The sequence below is a fragment of the Nerophis lumbriciformis genome, linkage group LG26, assembly GCF_033978685.3.
Source record: "Nerophis lumbriciformis linkage group LG26, RoL_Nlum_v2.1, whole genome shotgun sequence".
NCBI lineage: Eukaryota > Metazoa > Chordata > Actinopteri > Syngnathiformes > Syngnathidae > Nerophis > Nerophis lumbriciformis.
The window spans coordinates 28,400,001-28,420,000 of record NC_084573.2 but is presented as its reverse complement, the minus strand read 5'-3'; the positions used below and the strand labels follow the sequence as shown (position 1 = coordinate 28,420,000).

The 20,000-nt window shown below is 38.6% G+C and overlaps 1 long non-coding RNA gene across 1 annotated transcript in view; it reads left to right on the top strand.

The window, feature by feature from the left end:
• Positions 1-2,361: 2,361 nt before the first annotated feature.
• Positions 2,362-20,000, top strand: part of LOC133623518 (uncharacterized) — a 29,472-nt gene continuing 11,833 nt past the window's right edge. The window contains exon 1 of the long non-coding RNA XR_012051181.1: positions 2,362-2,469. This is a non-coding gene — a long non-coding RNA (uncharacterized lncRNA). The remainder of the gene's footprint in view (positions 2,470-20,000) is intronic.

Below are 20,000 nucleotides of genomic sequence, written 5' to 3'. Positions count from 1 at the left end.
TTAATGCGACCCCCCCACCCCTTTTAAGGGGACGGGCAATATGCGCATTCGTATAGTTAGGAGGAGATGCCTCATTTAGCGCAAAAAATTCGTCTGGTTTGAGCCAGGTTTCGCTAAGACCAATGACGTTAAGATTGTTGTCTCTAATGACCTCATTAACTAATAACGTTTTGGGAGACAATGATCTTATGTTTAAAAAGCCCATATTATAAGTATTGGGCTGTTTTGACGAGTTTTTGTTTAAATTATCCGTAGTAGAAATATTAATAATGTTGCGTTTATTATACGTAGTGCACTTTAAATAGTTTCGACCATATCTAGGAATTGATACGACGGGAATTTTCAGATTGTTTGCTTGATGCTGCGATCGACTAAACGCATCATGATTTGCCACCTCAGTAGAATGCATATCTACCCCGGACACATTCACAACAGAAAACACATTATGTGAGTTGTGTGTTATTCTAAGAAAATTGCTATGCGTACAGGAATTATCCAGCCTGGCGCTGGCTAGTTCTAGCTTAACTGACTCCTCACCCGGACTAGCAGGCTCTGTAATTGCCTGTGACCGGGCTTGCTCTAGTGTAGTTAGTCAAATGTGACTTAAACAGTAGTCTATATTCTTAGACAGGATGATGGCGCCTTCCTGGTTAGGGTGAAGGCCGTCCCTCATCAGCAAGCCTGGTTTGCCCCAGAAAGAGGGCCAATTATCAATAAACGTTAGTCCCTGTTGTCTACAGAAGCTAGCCAGCCACTTGTTAAGCGAGACTAATCTGCTATATCTCTCATCATTGCCTCTCGCAGGCAGGGGGCCAGAGACAATTACTCGATGCCTGGACATCTTTCTAGCGAGATCACAAGTCCTGGCTATGTTTCTCTTTGTAATCTCTGACTGTCTCATTCTAGTGTCATTGGAGCCAACGTGTACAACTATATTCGCATAACTAGTGGTGCGATTAGCCTGTCGTACGTGTTTACTAGGCCTGTTGCGAGTTAGCTCCCTAAGATTAGCCTCTATGTCAGGTGCTCGGGCCCCCGGGATGCACTTAATTGTGGCTGGTTTGCTAAGCTTTATGTTTCGGGTGATGGAGTCCCCTATGACTAAGGTGTGGTGCCCGGTAGACTGGGGTGTAGGACTAGCTAAAGAGCTAAATCTATTATGCGTCTCAACCGGTACACCGTAGCTTGTAGGCCGCTTAGGACTACTACATGCTGGGCTAGTTAGCTCGCTACAGCTAACGCTAGCAGATGTGTCCGCAACATCTAAAGTTACGAGATTACTCTGCTCTAACTGGCGGACACGGCCCTCTAGCAGAGCCAGCCTCTCCGTGAGTAAGGTGCAAGACGCGCAGGAAGCCATACTCACGGTGTTTTCTGTCACCGAGTGAAGTTCCTGCTGTCTTCCGAGAAGTCCTGGTCACGGTGTGCAGGAGTAGACTCCTTCTGACCGGCGCCCGGCGACGCCTTTCTCCGCGCTAGCTTCGTTAGCTTAGCAGCTAGCTGCTAGCTAGCTGCGGGAGGGGTGGAGAGACAGAGATCGGGTGATTTGCAAGTTAAATAGTACTACTAAATATGTTGAGAAAGTAATAAAGAAAGCTGCAGAACAATTTAAAAGCACACAAATAGAACGATACTTAGCTTTTTCGAAACAGCGAGCAGTCAGCGAGCAGTCACGCACGGTGAACCGGAACCGGAAGTTTTTAGTTTGTTTAACTAAAAACTAAAAATATATATATAAAATATATGTATGTATTCATACATACATATACACATATATATATATATACACATGTGTTTGTATGTATGTATATGTATATATTTGTGTGTTTACATATATGTATGTATATGTGTATAGAAGTGTATGTATATGTGTGTGTGTATATATATATATATATATATATATATATATAAATACACACACACACACATATATATATATCTTCTTTGTTACAGCGATTTGCAAATTGAGCAATGTCGGAAATATTAAGAGGAAGATCTTCTGTGAAGATGTTTTCCATGTCGGGTGTAACCACCCAAAATCAAGAAAGTCTACTCAGCTTCGCCATGAAAAGTGTTACGCAACAACATGTTTTCTATTTTCCAGACCAGGGAACCCTTTGGTTGACAATAATGACAAATTAGCATACAGTTTGCAGAATGCAAAATTAATTTGATTTGATTTACACCTTGTTACTTTGACGATTGGTTTAGTGAGTCAAAATAATAAAAGCTCTGCCAGAATGCAGCGCACATGAGAGCGGTGCACCTACAGCGATGTGGCTGAGTACTTCCTGTTTGCCTCCGCCACTTCTCCCACACCTGTCTCTGATTGGCAATCAGGACACACCTGCCGCCGGCTGGCTAACAATCAGGATGCTCTTTTTGCCAGCCCTGTCCTGGATCACTTTGCTTTGTTGACTTCCGTGCTGCGTAGTCGCGTTCCCAGGATGCTGTAGAAGCGGCGTGCAGGTAAGACTCTTTTAAGTTCAATTAAAAAAGGCAAAAAAATAAATAAAAAATGTATAACAGTAGCATAGAGTCAATCCACGAGGTAATCGTCGCGGGTAGCCAACAATGTACCTGCGACTTCAGGCGGGCTGACACAAGTGTATAAATATAAAGCCTGATTACTAATCAGAGGCAGGTGTGATGAATCGGCGCTTCTAATGACAAAAACGGTAAACAAGGAGGGAAAAGGCGCTAGCAACTAGTGTTGTACGGTATACCGGTACTAATATAGTGTCGCGGTATTAATGAATCAAAAACGGTACTATACTCTGTTTGAAAAGTACCAGTTCCCCCTTTTTTTTCTTTTTTTTTTAACACTATAACACTGAAACACCCTCAGAAAGAGGTGCTTTAAGACATGGCTAGTTAGCTAGCGGCTAACATTCATCCGCAGTCGTCAAATCACTAATCCTCTCCATGGCGACAAATAAAGTAAGTTTCCTACAAGTAACATTATCACTGGAGGACGAGGAATAGCTAAACATGCTTCACTGCACACCGTAGGAGGATACAATCACCGATAACAAAAGATAGTGCTCCTGAATGTAAACAAACGCCATGACACCTGACATCCACTGTAATGATACCAAGTACAAGAGCGTATCTAGTCGATACTATGATTACATCTAGAGATGTCCGATAATGGCTTTTTTACCGATATCCGATATTCCGATATTGTCCAACTCTTAATTACCGATACCGATATCAACCGATACTGATACATACAGTCGTGGAATTAACACATTATTATGCCTAATTTTGTTGTGATGCATTAAACAATGTAACAAGGTTTTCCAAAATAAATCAACTCAAGTTATGGGAAAAAAAGCCAACATGGCACTGCCATATTTATTATTGAAGTCACAAAGTGCATTATTTTTTTTAACATGCCTCAAAACAGCAGCTTGGAATTTGGGGCATGCTCTCCCTGAGAGAGCATGGGGAGGTTGAGGGGGGCGGGGTTTGAGGTGGGGGGCGTAGGGGGTAGCGGGGGTTGTATATTGTAGCATCCCGGAAGAGTTAGTGCTGCAAGGGGTTCTGGGTATTTGTTCTGTTGTGTTACGGTGCGGATGTTCTCCCGAAATGTGTTTGTCATTCTTGTTTGGTGTGGGTTCACAGCGTGGCGCGTATTTGTAACAGTGTTAAAGTTGTTTGTACGGCCACCCTCAGTGTGACCTGTATGGCTGTTGACCAAGTATGCATCCGCACCGTAACACAACATAAACACAGCAGAACAAATACCCACAACTCCTTGCAGCACTAACTCTTCCGGGACGCTACAATATACACCCCCCAACCCCGCCCACCCCAACCTCCTCATGCTCTCTCAGGGAGAGCATGTCCCAAATTCCAAGCTGCTGTTTTGAGGCATGTTAAAAAAAATAATGCACTTTGTGACTTCAATAATAAATATGGCAGTGCCATGTTGGCATTTTTTTCCATAATTTGAGTTGATTTATTTTGGAAAACCTTGTTACATTTACCTTGTTACTATTATGTTGGATCCACTATGGACTGGACTCTCACAATATTATGTCAGACCCACTCGACATCCATTGCTTTCGGTCTCCCCTAGAGGGGGGGGGGTTACCCACATATGCGGTCCTCTCCAAGGTTTCTCATAGTCATTCACATCGACGTCCCACTGGGGTGAGTTTTTCCTTGCCCGTATGTGGGCTTTGTACCGAGGATGTCGTTGTGGCTTGTGCAGCCCTTTGAGACACTTGTGATTTAGGGCTATATAAATAAAGATTGATTGATTGATTGATTAATGCATCCAGCGGGGCATCACAACAAATTTAGGCATAATAATGTATGTATCGGTGTCGGCTGATATCGGAATCGGTAATTGAGAGTTGGACAATATCGGAATATCGGATATCGGCAAAAGAGCCATTATCGGACATCTCTAATTCTTCTCTGCACATTTTCTGTTATGTTTGTTCATATACACATTTTACTTGCACTTTGCCTGGCGTCTCTGCATCCCGCGGTCAGGTTTGTCATGTTTTTTCTTTCCTATAATTGGGGTGTTACAAGTGCAGTAAGTCCAGACTCCCCGCGAGCAGCTGCAAAAATGTCTTCTCCATGCGTGTGAGCTGCAGGCGGGATGTTTGCCCTCGCTTTGTTTGCCTGGCAGTCTTTGAAGGAGCCCCTCACTCGTCTTTGATCACACTTCCCGTTCTCTGCTCTCCTCCTTTCTCTTGTTAGCCTCTTTTTCCTGCGCAGCCCACCACTTTTTTTTTTTTGTTATATCGTTATCTCTCCCCTCTGCTGTCACCCCTCGTTGAATACGGTCGATCCCCTGCTTTTTTTTGTGTGAGATCAGACCTCCCTCGAGGGGAAAGAAGGAAGGAGCTCTCCATTTAGAAAAGCACGAGAGAAAAAAAACCTCCACATGAATTCCCACACACCTTTTAATTGCTGTCAGCCGACCCCCCCGACAACTCACTTAATTGCCCGCCATCCATTTTATGTGTGATGGAGGAGATGAGAGTTCACACAACTCAACAAAAGCGATATGACAAAGGTATGACGCAATACTTGTAAAGTACTTTTTAAACTACAGTGCAGTGCTGTGCAAAAATCTTACAGGACTGCAATCTATTTGTGGTGGTAGGTCACGTTTGTTTTGATGCGCGTGCCATGTGCAGCCACAACAATGCTAGCAGAAATCCTACATTTAAAGACAAATCCTTTGTATTATTATGAGGGCTGTCAAACGGTTAAAATATTTATTTGCGCATAAATCAAAAGGCACACCATGAACATTGGTCGAATGGGATTTTTCGTTTTTGTTTTTTTTGACGTGACCCCAGGATGCAAAGACAGTAGGCAAAGTCCAGATAACGTATTTTAATTATGACTAAATAAGCAACAATCAAAAAGCACACCATGTGACCAATGTTAATGGTGTGCCTTTTGCTGTTGACGTGACCCCAGGATGCAGGCATGTTAGACAATGTGCAGGTAAGGCATTTTGATTAGCACTAGGCAGGGGGGAAATCAAAAGGCACATCGTCAGCCTGTCTACTGTGAATAATGTTCATGGTGTGTGTTTTGCTGTTGACGTGACGCAGAGACGGTAGGCTAAGTGCAGATAAGGGTTACCAACTCCTGAAGTGAAACAGGCAAAAATGTCACATTGCAGTCTTGTTATTAGGAATAGATGAGGAAATGTCTGCTGTTGACGTGACCCCAGGATGCAAAGACAGTAGGCAAAGTCCACATAACGTCTTTTAATTATGACTAAAAAAGCAACAATCAAAAAACACACCATGGACATCTGTCTATTGTGACCAATGTTCATGGTGTGCCTTTTTCTGTTGATGTGACCCCAGGATGCAGTCACGGTAGACAATGTGCAGGTAAGGCATTTCGATTAGGCTAAGTTCAGATAAGGGTTACCAACTCCTAAAGTGCAAAAGGCAGGAATGTCACATTGCAGTCTTGGTATTAGGAATGTATGAGGAAATGTTCGTTGTTGACATGAGCCCAGGATGCAGGGTCGGTAGGCAACGTGCAGACAAGAAGGTGTTTGAATTAGCACTAGACGGGCAAAAATCAAAAGGCACACCATAAACATTGGTCTAAGGTGATTTTTCGTTTTTATTGATGTGACCCCAGGATGCAAAGACAGTAGGCAAAGTCCAGATAACGTCTTTTAATTATGACTAAATAAGCAACAATCAAAAAGCACACCATGGACATCTGTCTATTGTGACCAATGTTCATGGTGTGCCTTTTTCTGTTGACGTGACCCCAGGATGCAGGCACGGTAGACAATGTGCAGATAATGTATTTTGATTAGCACTAGGCAGGGGGTAAATAATCAAAAGGCACATTGTAAGCTTGTCTATCGTAAGTAATGTTCTTGGTGTGTGTTTTGCTGTTGACGTGACACCAAGATGCAGAGACGGTAGGCTAAGTGCAGATAAGGGTTACCAACTCCTGAAGTGAAAAAGGCAGGAATGTCACATTGCAGTCTTGGTAATAGGAATGTGTTAGGAAATGTTTGCTGTTGACGTGAGCCCAGGATGCAGGGTCGGTAGGCAACGTGCAGACAAGAAGGTGTTTGAATTAGCACTAGACGGGCAAAAATCAAAAGGCACACCATAAACATTGGTCTAATGTGATTTTTCGTTTTTGTTGACGTGACCCCAGGATGCAAAGACAGTAGGCAAAGTCCAGATAATGTCTTTCATTATGACTAAATAAGCAACAATCAAAAAGCACACCATGGAAATCTGTCTATTGTGGCCAATGTTCATGGTGTGCCTTTTTCTGTTGATGTGACCCCAGGATGCTGGCACGGTAGACAATGTGCAGATAAGGTATTTTGATTACCACTAGGCAGGGGGTAAATAATCAAAAGGCACATTGTAAGCTTGTCTATCGTAAGTAATGTTCTTGGTGTGTGTTTTGCTGTTGACGTGACACCAAGATGCAGAGACGGTAGGCTAAGTGCAGATAAGGGTTACCAACTCCTGAAGTGAGAAAGGCAGGAATGTCACATTGCAGTCTTGGTATTAGGAATGTGTTAGGAAATGTTTGCTGTTGACGTGAGCCCAGGATGCAGGGTCGGTAGGCAACGTGCAGACAAGAAGGTGTTTGAATTAGCACTAGACGGGCAAAAATCAAAAGGCACACCATAAACATTGGTCTAATGTGATTTTTCGTTTTTGTTGACGTGACCCCAGGATGCAAAGACAGTAGGCAAAGTCCAGATAATGTATTTTAATTATGATTAAATAAGCAACAATCAAAAAGCACACCATGGAAATCTGTCTATTGTGACCAATGTTCATGGTGTGCCTTTTTCTGTTGATGTGACCCCAGGATGCAGTCACGGTAGGCAAAGTGCAGATAAGGTATTTCGATTAGCACTAGGCAGGGGGTAAAAAATCAAAAGGCACATTGTAAGCCTGTCTACCGTAAGTAATGTTCTTGGTGTGTGTTTTGCTGTTGACGTGACACCAAGATGCAGAGACGGTAGGCTAAGTGCAGATAAGGGTTACCATCTCCTGAAGTGGAAAACAGGCAAAAATGTCACATTGCAGTCTTGGTAATAGGAATGTATGAGGACATTTCTGCTGTTGACGTGACCCCAGGATGCAAAGACAGTAGGCAAAGTCCAGATAATGTCTTTCATTATGACTAAATAAGCAACAATCAAAAAGCACACCATGGAAATCTGTCTATTGTGGCCAATGTTCATGGTGTGCCTTTTTCTGTTGATGTGACCCCAGGATGCAGTCACGGTAGACAATGTGCAGGTAAGGCATTTCGATTAGCACTAGGCAGGGGGGTAAAATCAAAAGGCACATCGTGAGCCTATCTACTGTGAATAATGTTCATGGTGTGTGTTTTGCTGTTGACGTGACCCCAGGATGCAAAGACAATAGGCAAAGTCCAGATAATGTATTTTAATTATGACAAAATAAGCAACAATCAAAAAGCACACCATGCACATCTGTCTATTGTGGCCAATGTTCATGGTGTGCCTTTTGCTGTTGATGTGACTCCAGGATGCAGTCACGGTAGGCAAAGTGCAGATAAGGTATTTCAATTAGCACTAGGCAGGGGGTAAAAAATCAAAAGGCACATTGTAAGCCTGTCTACCGTAAGTAATGTTCTTGGTGTGTGTTTTGCTGTTGACATGACACCAAGATGCAGAAACGGTAGGCTACGTGCAGATAAGGGTTACCAACTCCTAAAGTGAAAAAGGCAGGAATGTCACATTGCAGTCTTGGTATTAAGAATGTATTAGGAAATGTTTGCTGTTGACAGGAGCCCAGGATGCAGGGTCGGTAGGCAACGTGCAGACAAGAAGGTGTTTGAATTAGCACTAGATGGGCAAAAATCAAAAGGCACACCATAAACATTGGTCTAATGGGTTTTCGTTTTTGTTGACGTGACCCCAGGATGCAAAGACAGTAGGCAAAGTCCAGATAACGTCTTTTAATTATGACTAAATAAGCAACAATCAAAAAGCACACCATGGACATCTGTATATTATGACCAATGTTCATGGTGTGCCTTTTTCTGTTGACGTGACCCCAGGATGCAGGCACGGTAGACAATGTGCAGGTAAGGCATTTTGATTAGCACTAGGCACGGGGGAAATCAAAAGGCACATCGTGAGCCTGTCTCCTGTGAATAAATGTGTTAGGAAATGTTTGCTGTTGATGTGAGCCCAGGATGCAGGGACAATAGGTAAAGTGCAGACTTTTTAAACTACAGTGCAGTGCTGTGCAAAAATCCTACAGGACTGCAATCTATTTGTGGTGGTGGGTTATGTTTATTTTTTAGAGCAGTGTCCGATGAACGTGCCATGTGCATCCACAACAATGCTAGCAAAAAATCCTACATTTAAAGACAAATCTTTTGTATTATTATAAGTGCAGTCAAACGGTTCAAATATTTATTTGCGCATTGTTCATAGTTAACTCTTAATTATTCGTGATTTTTAAAAAAAATTGTATCTAAAGACAAATCTTTGTGTTGTTATTATGAGTGCCATCGAACTATTAAAATATTTAATCTTGTTTAATCGCATTGTTTGTAGTTAACTCATAATTATTCGTGATTAAAAAAATTTAGAAAAATTTACTCCCAAGCGGGCCGGACTGGCAAAATCACGGCACGATAACTTAAAAATAAAGACAACTTCAGATTGTTTTCTTTGTTTAAAAAATAAAACAAGCACATTCTGAAAATGTACAAATCATAATGTTGTTGGGGTTTTTTTTACACTTACATGTTGCGGTTAATAGTAGTCTATCTTTATTTGTCGTTGTTTATTATTTTAGAATAAATTATGTGATAATCTTGATCAGTCAACTCGTTGGTGTTACTTTTCAATGTATCAAGATAAAAAAATAACAAAATCAAATTACAGGATGTTATTTATGTAGTTTGATCATTTTCTTCTACTGGTGTACTAACATGTGGTTTATTTTGTACATAAGCAGCATCATCTGCAAAGATACAAAGAATTGCTATTGCCACATCTAGTGGACATATTTAGAACAGTAGTTTATTTCATTCAAAAATTTCAGGTTAATTTTTTATACTTAGCAAACTCATTCCGCGGGCTGGATAAAACCTGTTCGCAGGCCTGATCCGGCCCTCGGGCCTTATGTTTGACACCCCTTGTCCACACAATAATTGGCAGTGTTTCTGGCGGTTTTTCTCCCTTATTTACCCCCACAGTGCAAAAAAAATGTTTTCTTCTCAGATTACACAACAAATGGTTTCCATCCAAAGCAAGTCCGTCACAGTCACAGCAGTTCCTCCCCTTGTCACTTTTAAAACGTTGCATTCGCATAATAGTTGTTTCCCCTGGTGTCTTCCTCTACGTGTGTTTTAAACCTTTCATTTCACCAAATGACGAACGCGGACATAAATAAAGTGACACTTTGAGCAGAGTAACATCGTGTTTCTGTCTCTGTCACGACCGCCATTCTTGTCTCTAATTCAGTCAAATAACACAAAACGACAACAATCGAGGATGTATAAATATTGGAAGGATTCTGACAGCAGGCTTTTTTTTCTTCATGTCTACTTCATCTCCACTCAATGAATTCTTTGTTTTAGGCGGAGAAAAAAAAAAAAAGTACAACATTTCTGGCACGTTTTCAGGCGAACAATGAGAGGGCAAACTGATAGGACTGTCATATTTGCAAAAAGGCACTCATTTTAATCGCATTGTTTGTAGTCAACTCATAATAATGTGTGATTTAAAAACATCCTATATTTAAAGACAAATCTTTGTTAATGTGAGCCATTGGCGTTGTTAGGCCTATTTTAGGGGGGCTTAAGCCCCCCTAAAATATCCTTAAGCCCCCCTAAATAATTTGGTGTTTTTGTTTTGTTTTTTACAAATAAATGCCGACATATTCTTTATAAAGTGGCCCAAATATGAGTTTAAATAAATAATCATATAACCTGTTATTATTCACTCAGTTTCCCCTCACTTCGTAGCGTAAGGTAGAGAGCCCCTTTCGTGCGTCGGTATCCAATCCATTCCACTTGTTCATATAGAAAATGCCCAAATCACTCAAATTCCAGCCCGCATTTTCTCTGCGACCTTGCTTGCGGTCCTGCAGTTGTACGAGCACATTACCTTCCTTTACAATGAGTAAAGCTGCACAAAACCTTGTGTGTGCAATTGTAAATCATTTATTTTTTAAGTTTTGTGTTTCTTGTAGAGTCTATATAAAGTAATATACATAAGCCTATTGTTAAAATAATGAAAAAAACATCATTAAATATATTTGTTTTATTGTATTGTTACATTAATAGTTGTTTTATTATTATAGGATGGCTTGTTAAACATTTAATAGGATTTTCAGAGGGAGGAAAAACCAAGACAATTAATATAAAATGTAAAATTAATAAATACATAAAAAGAAAAAGAAAATATATGGTTAAAAGCCATCGTCCCGGGGAGCATTTCATTTCGTCCCGTGCATTTTTTTAAAATAATAATAATAACAATGAATCATTTCTAAGTCTTTGTTAGCCGTTTGTGAAGTTTTGTGCTCGTGCGTAACATCTCCTGGGGGCAAAGCCCCCCCTGTCCTTAAAAGCTAGTGACGCCCCTGATGTGAGCGCTGTCAAAATATTTAATTGAGATTAATCGCATTGTATGTAGTTAACTCATTAATCGTGATTCAACAAATCTTATATTTGAAGACAAATCTGTTATGAGTGCTGTCAACCTACTAAAATATGTATTCTTGTTTAATCGCATTGTTCGTAGTTAACTCATAATTAATCATGGTTAAAAAACATGCTATATTTGGAGACAAATCTTTGTTATGAGTGCTGTCAAACCATTTAAATATTGAATCTTGTTTAATCGCATTGTTTGTAGTTAACTCATAATAATGTGTGATTTAAAAAATCTCATATTTAAAGACAAATCTGTGTCTTTAAATACGGGATTTTAAATATAGGATTGTCAAAATATCAAAAATATTTAATCGAGTTTAATCGCATTGTCTGTAGTTAACTCATTAATCTTGATTTAAAAAAGCCTATATTTAAAGACAAATCTTTGTTCATGTAAGCGTTGTCAAAATATTAAAATATTTAATCGAGATTAATCGCATTGTCTGTCGTTAACTCATTCATTGTGATTTAACAAGTCCTATATTTAGACAAAAGTCTTTGTTATGAGGGCTGTCAAGCGATTAAAATATTTAATCGCGATTAATCACATTCATTGTAGTTAACTCGTTATTTGTGATTAAAACATCTTATATTTAAGGACACATCTGTTATGAGTGCTGTCAAACTATTAAAATATTTAATCTTGTTTAATCACATTGTTTGTAGTTAACTCATAATAAAGTGTGATTTAAAAAAAATAAAATAAATAAATAAAATTAATTAATTAATTTTTATTTACTTAATTTTTATATTTATAAAATATTTATATATATTTTTTTATATCCATAAAATATTTATATTATATTTTTTATTTTTTTATTAAAAAAAAAAAATATATATATATATATATATATGTATATATATATATATATATATATATATATATATATATATATATATTTTATTTTTATTTTTTATTTTTTATTTTTTTTCTATATATATATATATATATATATATATATGTATGTATGTATGTATGTATGTATGTGTGTGTGTGTATATATATATATATATATATATATATATATATATATATATATATATATATGTGTGTGTGTTGGCCCTGTGATGAGGTGGCGACTTGTCCCCGCCTTCCGCCCGATTGTAGCTGAGATAGGCTCCAGCGCCCCCCGCGATCCCGAAGGGAATAAGGAAATGGATGGATGGATGGATATAGATATATATATATATATATATATATATATATACACACTATTATTCATTTATTTATTTATTTAAAAAAATTTTAAATCACACATGAGTTAACTAAAAACAATGCGATTAAACAAGATTAAATATTTTAATATTTAATATTATAATTGAGCGTTTTCTACCAAGCACAAAGCACACTTTGTTGGTGTTCAAAATGTCAACAATACTTACGTGAGCCGGTTGTTTAGGCTGCAACCGGACATCACGTGCAATTAAATGGTCAAAATATGGCACTGTTTAATCTCGTGTGTACTGATACTGGTTGTATAAACAAAATGTGGTCGATGCCGATAAAAGTACCAAATCCTGGTCACTTTACGGTACGTTTATGCTCCGAGCTTCAACCTTGGTGTGTGTTTGCATGCGAGCGGCCCCGCCTCCACCCACATGTACAAATATAAGACTGACAATAAGCATCACTCTGTTTCTTTTATTCCACTATAGATAGCTCAGAAAGTTATGTGCAGATTTATATCAAACTTTCAGCAAATGTCTTAAATACGATAAGGAACTAGTGATTACATTTTGGAGGTGATCCGAGTCACTGTCTGGGTTCAGGACTTTTGTACAATCAGGAGGTCCGCACTCTCTGTTTTTTTTAGTGTTCTTTTCTTTTAATGTGAACTCTATGAAAATATCATCATGGGGAAAGACAATGCAGCGTTTTAATAAGTGGCCTCCTTTTTAACTCTAAAATACAGAAAGCAAGAACAAGAGAGCCATTGGGTGCGACGCTTTGCACATCTCCCACAGGGGATGAATAATTCTGGGCTTAACTGCGCCAAATATTGTCGAGCAGGGAGTTTCCTTTCCCCCAGTCGTTTACTTGCAGAACACACTTCTTGCAGAGCTGTTATATTTACTGCTAACTTACAAATATTGGTCTGGTTTATTTACCCAAACTGCAGGAGAAAACAGTTTTGTTTCAAGCACGTCGTACTTAATCAGCTCCTAATAATGTTGTTCCTATAATGGAAACCTACTTTTCACTAAACTAGTATGTACATCTTTTTATATTGGGCCATTTGAAAATGTTAGCAAAGTATCGCGACTTATTTCCGGCATGGGGTTATGTATTTGCATCATTGACTTTGTCATGTTTGCAAAAAAGGGACTAAAGCACATGGAAAGCAAAACAAATGTGTATTGGAAATGTTCTAATAAAGTAGTCAAACAAAATTGTCTTTCTTAGATTTATTTGAGAAGCTCGAGCATCTCACAAGGCACAGGTCACATTCATAGCAAAGTATGTTAGGAGTGCGCCATTGGAAGAGAGATGTGTTATTCTTTATACACTGAATGCAAGAGGGAGGGAGGGAGTAGGCTCAGTTTAGAGGGGGGTGGGAGCATATGACGCAACTCAGTGGAAAGTGTCCACACTGGGGAAGTGACCTGCAGTAGCACCCGGTGCCCGATGAGAAAAGCAGGCCTTTTTTTCTGTACCGGTGCTTAAAAAAAGTGTATTTAATTAAAATACTTTAATGACATAAATAAAAAGACAGCTAATGCTTTCAAAATTAAGAGATAATTTATTGTGGCAGCAATGCAAAACAAAAGTGCAGAGAAGGTATTTTAATTTGCGTTAGGCAGGCAAAAATCAAAAAAATGCATCGTGCTAATTTGTCTATTGTGAATAATATTCATGGTTTGCTTTTTGCTGTTGACGTGACACCAAGATGCAGTGACGGTAGGCTAAGTGCAGATAAGGATTACCAACTCTTGAAAAAGGCAGAAATAGCTGTATAGCTCGGTTGGTAGAGTGCCCGTGCCAGCACCTTGAGGGTTCCAGGTTCGATCCCAGCTTCTGCCATCCTAGTCACTGCCGTTGTGTCCTTGGGCAAGACACTTTACCCACCTGCTCCCAGTGCCACCCACACTGGTTTAAAAATATAACTTAGATATTGGGTTTCACAATGTAAAGCGCTTTGAGTCACAAGGGAAAAGCGCTATATAAACATTATTCAGCCCAGGATGCAGGGTCGGTAGGCAAAGTGCAGACAAGAAGTTCTTTGAATTAGCATTAGACAGGCAAAAATCACACATCATGAACATTGGTTTATGTGATTTTTCGTTTTTGTTGGCGTGACCCCAGGATGCAAAGACAGTAGGCAAAGTCCTGATAACGTCTTTTAATTATGACTAAATAAGCAACAATCAAAAAGCACACCATGTGACCAATGTTAATGGTGTGCCTTTTTCTGTTGACGTGACCCCAGGATGCAGACACGGTAGGCAAAGTGCAGATAAGGTATTTCGATTAGCACTAGGCAGGGGGTAAAAAAATCAAAAGGCACATCGTGAGCCTGTCTACTGTGAATAATGTTCATGGTGTGTGTTTTGCTGTTGACGTGACACCAAGATGCAGAGATAGTAGGCTGAGTGCAGACAAGAAGGTCTTTATATTAGCACTAGACGGGCAAAAATCAAAAGGCACACCATGGACATCTGTCTACTGTGAATAATGTTCATGGTGTGTGTTTTGCTGTTGAAGTGACACCAAGATGTAGAGACGGTAGGCTAAGTGCAGATAAGGATTACCAATTACTGAAGTGAAAAAGGCAGAAATGTCACATTGCAGTCTTGGTATTAGGAATGTATGAGGAAATATCTGCTGTTGCCGTGAGCCCAGGATGCAGGGATGGTAGGCAAAGTGCAGACAAGAAGGTCTTTAAATTAGCACTAGATGGGCAAAAATCAAAAGGCACACCATGAACATTGGCCACAATAGACAAATGTTCATGGTGGGACTTTTCGTCTTTGTTGACGTGACCCCAGGATGCAAAGACAGTAGGCAAAGTCCAGATAACGTATTTTAATGACTAAATAAGCAACAATCAAAAAGCACACCAAGGTCATCTGTCTATTGTGACCAATGTTCATAGTGTGCTTTTTGCTGTTGATGTGACCCCAGGATGCAGACACGGTAGGCAAAGTGCAGATAAGGATTACCAACTCCTGAAGTGAAAAAGGCAGAAATGTCACATTGCAGTCTTGGTATTAGGAATGTGTTAGGAAATGTTTGCTGTTGACGTGAGCCCAGGATGCAGGGTCGGTAGGCAACGTGCAGACAAGAAGGTGTTTGAATTAGCACTAGACGGGCAAAAATCAAAAGGCACACCATAAACATTGGTCTAATGTGATTTTTCGTTTTTGTTGACGTGACCCCAGGATGCAAAGACAGTAGGCAAAGTCCAGATAATGTCTTTTAATTATGATTAAATAAGCAACAATCAAAAAGCACACCATGGACATCTGTCTATTGTGACCAATGTTCATAGTGTGCTTTTTGCTGTTGATGTGACCCCAGGATGCAGACACGGTAGGCAAAGTGCAGATAAGGATTACCAACTCCTGAAGTGAAAAAGGCAGAAATGTCACATTGCAGTCTTGGTATTAGGAATGTATGAGGAAATGTCTGCTGTTGACGTGAGCCCAGGATACAGGGATGGTAGGCAAAGTGCAGACAATAAGGTCTTTAAATTAGCAGTAGATGGGCAAAAATCAAAATGCACACCATGAACATTGGCCACAATAGACAAATGTTCATGGTGAGACTTTTTTTTTATGTGACTCCAGGATGCAAAGACAGTAGGCAAAGTCCAGATAATGTATTTTAATGATGACTAAATAAGCAACAATCAAAAAGCACACCATGGACATGTGTCTATTGTGGTTAATGTTCATGTTGATGTGACCTCAGGATGCAGATACGGTAGGCAAAGTGCAGATACGGTCTTTTGATTAGCACTAGGCAGGGGGGAAAAAATCAAAAGGCACATCATGAGCGTGTCTATTGTGAATAATGTTCATGGTGTGCCTTTTGCTGTTGACATGTCCCCCAAAAAAGCAGAGACAGGTAAAGTGCAGATAACGTTAACCAGATAAGATGTACCAACTCCTGGGGTGAAAAAGGCAGAAAGTGTCACATTGTACTCTTGTTATTATAGAGAGACATTAGGCAAAGTGCAGATAAGGTCTTTTTAATTAGCAACTGGGCAGGCAAAAATAAAAGGCACACCATAAACATTAGTCACAATAGACAAATATTTTGTTGATGTGACCCAAGGACGCAGAGACGGTAGGCAACGTCTTTTAAATAGCACCAGGTGGAAAAAAATAAAAAAGTACATCATGTACATTTGTCTATTGTGGCTGCTGTTCACTGTGTGCCTTTACACGCCTTAATACACACGACAACACACATGTTAACACACACACACACACACACACACACACACACACACGTTCAATGCAAGAGAATACTAATATGAGGCACGTTCATCACAACAGCACTGGGAGAAAATACAGTGAAAATGAAGCATCGTCTACCTGCAGTCCACAAAAAGACACTCTCCATCAGCACTCGCCTCAGCTCTCATGAATATTCATGAGCATGTGATTGACATGCAGGCAATGATGGGAAATTTGTTCCGCGCATAGTTAGAGGGAGGCTACTGCTTTGTCACATGGCATGTAAAGATGGCTGGACGGAGGTGTGTGTGTGTGTGTGTGTGTGTGTGTGTGTGTGTGTGTGTGTGTGTGTGTGTGTGTGTGTGTGTGTGTGTGTGTGTGTGTGTGTGTGTGTGTGTGTCTCCCGAGGGGACTGGTGGGAGATAAACGGGCTGTTGTTGTGAGCAGTCACATATGAATAAAGCCCAGATTTAAAAACCCTGAGGTCGTAGGTCATAAATAGAAAAATGTAAACACACCAATGAGTGCAACTGGCTTGACGTGTGTGTGTGTGTGTGTGTGTGTGTGTGTGTGTGTGTGTGTGTGTGTGTGTGTGTGTGTGTGTGTGTGTGTGTGTGTGTGTGTGTGTGTGTGTGTGTGTGTTTAGAAACATCACACCCCCCGGGCGAGGAGAGAAGCAGGCTAGAAAAAAGGGGATTAGTCTCAATGTTGACATCCACTACGTCATAAGCAGAAGGTCTTTGAAAGCAACATTTGGGTATTTCTGGAGGTGACGTTAGACGGAATTCATCCCGTTTTGGAGCGAACACTTTTCACTCCGTCACTGCATGTGTGAGGGTATAAATGTATTGATCGGAGGGGATTCTGCGCTGCTGGGAAACTATGCAAATGGTGTAAATTGAATGCGGCGGTGCCTTTGGGGTGATCGTTATTAATCCTTTAATGCCATGATGACATCACCTGTGCAATTACATCCCTCTACACGCCAGTTTGAATATATACGTGGTGCTGCTGTACGTGTCAGGTGGTTTAACACCACTCATACACATCTAGTCCACCAGAGAATAAGAAGACAAAGCAGGAGGTATTTCCAATATTGCTAATTTGTTGCTATATTGAAACATAGGTGGTGCACAAAATCGATCCACATCCGAATCGTGATTCTTATTCATTCTGATTCTAAACTGATTGAGAATTTTTTTAAATCGGTTTTAAAATAATTTCGAATAAAGATTATCTATTCATAATTTTCAAAATGTATTTTTAAAAAATGTTAAAAGATACACCTATTTGTTTAAAAATACCACTTATTTGTATAGGCAATGGTAAATTTGAATAAGGGTTAATGATTCATAATTTCCAAAAATATATATATATATAAAAAATAAAAAAATGCAAATAAAAAATTACATTTTTTTTGTAAGAATAAATTTCGACAAAGATGTTATCGGGCCATATTTTCGTTATTTCTTTTTAATAAATGTGTAAACTTTTGTAAAAACCAAAAATTAAAAAACATTGTCATTTTGGGGTATTGTGCAGATAATTTTTAAAACCGTGTAAAAATAGCACCTATTTGTTTAAGCATAACACGTATTTGTATGGGCAGTGTTAAATTTGAAATTTGAATAGTGGTTATCAATTCATCATTTTCAAAAATGTATTTAAAATAAAATATTTTTGATTAGTTTTTTTTTTTTTCAAGAATCAATTAAAAAAAAAAAAAAAAACGTTTTTAGGCTATATCTAATTTTTATGTTGTTAATAAATGTTCAAAAATGTCCCCCCCTCAAAAAAGGTTTCACATTATCATTATGGGGTATTGTGTGTGGGGATTTGAGGACAAAAAAATATATATATTTACCATTTAGGAGTTAAGAATTACAATTATTTGTTTAAAAATTCTACTAATTTGTATAGGCAGTGGTACATTTGAATAAGGTTAATGATTCATAATTTCAAAAAAATATATATATATATATAGAAAACAATGCAAATAAAATATATTTTTTTCTAATTATTTAAAAAATAAAAAATTCTACAAAGACATTATCAGGCCATATCTTCATTATTTATTTTTAATACATTAGTAAACTTTTCTAAAAAACAAAAATTTAAAAACATTGTCATTTTGGGGTATTGTGTAGATAATTTGAAAGACAGTTTGAAAATAGCACCTATTTGTTTAAACATAACAAGTATTTGTATGGGCAGTGTTAAATTTGAACAGTGGTTATCGATTCATCATTTTCAAAAATCGATTTAAAATAAAATATTTTTGATTAGGTTTTTTTTTTTCTTCAAGAATCTATTTATTTATTTTTTTTAAACGTTTTTAGGCTATCTCTCATTTTTATGTTGTTAATACAATTTCAAAAATGCCCCCCCCCCCCCCCCCCCTAAAATGTTTCACATCATGATTATGGGGTATTGTGTGTGGAATTTTGAGGACAAAAAAATTTATGTTGACCATTTCATACTTGCCAACCTTGAGACCTCCAATTTCGGGAGGTGGGTGCGGGGGGCGTGGTTGGGGCGGGGGCGTGGTTGGGGGCGTGGTCAAGTATTTCATATATATATATATATATATATATATATATATATATAAAGAAATAATTGACTTTCAGTGAATTCTAGCTATATATATATATATATATATATATATATATATATATATATATATATATATATATATATATATATATATATGTATGTATATGGATGGACGGACAATTCACTTTGTTTGCTGTTCCAGTTCCAAATACTGGCAAAATGCAACTCCTTTTCTAGAAGTCCACCCCCAGTTCCTTTATTCACTAGACCAGGACAATCCAGGATTTGGACACGGACACCTTGTGAAGGTCAGCAAATAGAAGCCATTGATCCTTAGCACACCTGGTCAAAACCTCCAAAGTGGGCACTTCAATAAACACAATTACCGTATTTTCTGGACCATAGGGTGCATCGGATTATAAGGCGCACTGCCGATGAGCAGGTCTTTTCAGGTCTATTTTCATACAAAAGGCGCATTAAAGGAGTCATATTATTATGATGATTTCCTAAATGTAAAATACTTCCTTGTGGTCTACATAACATGTATTGGTGGTTCTTTGGTCAAAATATTGCATAGATGTTTATATATATATATATATATATATATATATATATATATATATATATATATATATATATGTATATATATCTATGTATGTATATCTATGTATGTATAAATAAAAGAAATACTTGAATTTCAGTGTTCATTTATTTACACATATACACACACATAACACTCATTGTTGAGTTAAGGGTTGAATTGTCCATCCTTGTTCTATTCTCTGTCACTATCTTTCTAACCATGCTGAACACCCTCTCTGATGATGCATTGCTGTGTGGCACGCACAAAAGTGCTT